Source organism: Vanacampus margaritifer, chromosome 2 (genome assembly GCF_051991255.1).
Source record: "Vanacampus margaritifer isolate UIUO_Vmar chromosome 2, RoL_Vmar_1.0, whole genome shotgun sequence".
Lineage (NCBI taxonomy): Eukaryota > Metazoa > Chordata > Actinopteri > Syngnathiformes > Syngnathidae > Vanacampus > Vanacampus margaritifer.
The window spans coordinates 28,013,672-28,014,935 of record NC_135433.1 but is presented as its reverse complement, the minus strand read 5'-3'; the positions used below and the strand labels follow the sequence as shown (position 1 = coordinate 28,014,935).

Below are 1,264 nucleotides of genomic sequence, written 5' to 3'. Positions count from 1 at the left end.
CCGGGGTGATAATTTGATAAATGACGCAAAGGATATTCATGTTCTACTTAGCACCATTTTACTAGTACATCTATCTAATCTGTGAAAATAACTAGACAATAGACACTTTGTTGAGCAATTCTAGTATTTCCGATTCAACGAAATTAACTGCCGAAAACTGTAAACACTGCCAGTCACTGATGTGATAATTACACTACAGCTGTGTCGTGCTTTAAAAGAGAAACTTGGGAAACCAACCAAGAAACTCCAGTTATAACAGGACATGATTTTCTTGCACTGTTTTTTTTTCTTATACCTGAATGACCACCAAAAATGTCAAACAGGTTTTAAGTATAGTGCATTATTCATGCTGCAAAATAAGCCATTAAATGAGACTCGTGGGGGGAAATGTGCTTTATTCAAAGTTGTATCATGTTCTCTTCCAAGTCAAATGGATCCAGGACCCCCAGACGTCTGAATAGGAAGAAGGAAATTGTATAAGACTTTTGCAAAACTTACTCAAAAATCAACATAATTATTTACAACCTACACTTACGTATGTTATTCCTGACCAACCATGTCACTGAAGCCTGCATGAGAAGAAAGAAAATGTATTAGTATAGTATACAGATAAAAACCTTACAAACAAGTGTATGGTGTTGGATCAGACTTTAGGTTAACTTCATTTTGAATCAGAAGTCTAACGCACTTGAATCATCATTAACAAACAAGTACTTTATTACGAAAGCAATAAAGCCTACTTACATTTGAGTGAATGGCCTCCACCACGTGCTTTTTAGCCACGTGGCTGCAACGTGACACTATTTCACCGTGGCTCAGCTTTCAAACCTGGATAAAAGAGAGGGGGGGGTATTAGGGCATATTTTAACAATCTCTTAAATTTTGTCCGGATTAAAGCAAATTCCTTACCGTAATATATGGCAATCGACGCGGCCTCGTGGTCACGCTGACGCAATGCGACCAACGCACGCTTAAGTAAATTACAAAAACAACAAAGAAAGTCTCATCTTACATTAAAGCCACAAAACAAAAAGTTAATTAAATAATTTCCTGCTATTAAGCACACGCTTCCGAGCAGAAGCGGTTTTACCAGAGACACCATTCTCGGTCGATGTTTGCCCCAACCGCAATGATCCCGGACACGCACCCGGAAGTTGTTTATACATTTTCCGGCGCCTGTACTCGCCTCTTATTGGCTGGACCCGCCTCTGGACTCCCCCTCCTCCACTCCAGTGGCACCTCTATCGCTAAGTCCCACCTCTTC

At 40.0% G+C, this 1,264-nt stretch overlaps 1 long non-coding RNA gene across 1 annotated transcript; it reads right to left on the bottom strand.

Moving 5' to 3' along the window:
* Positions 1–378: 378 nt before the first annotated feature.
* On the bottom strand, positions 379–1,161 carry LOC144043148 (uncharacterized). The gene is made up of 4 exons (XR_013291053.1): positions 910–1,161; positions 745–828; positions 536–569; positions 379–453 (listed from the first exon to the last, which is right to left on the bottom strand). It is a non-coding gene; the product is annotated as an uncharacterized LOC144043148 (long non-coding RNA).
* Between the last annotated feature and the right edge of the window lie 103 nt (positions 1,162–1,264).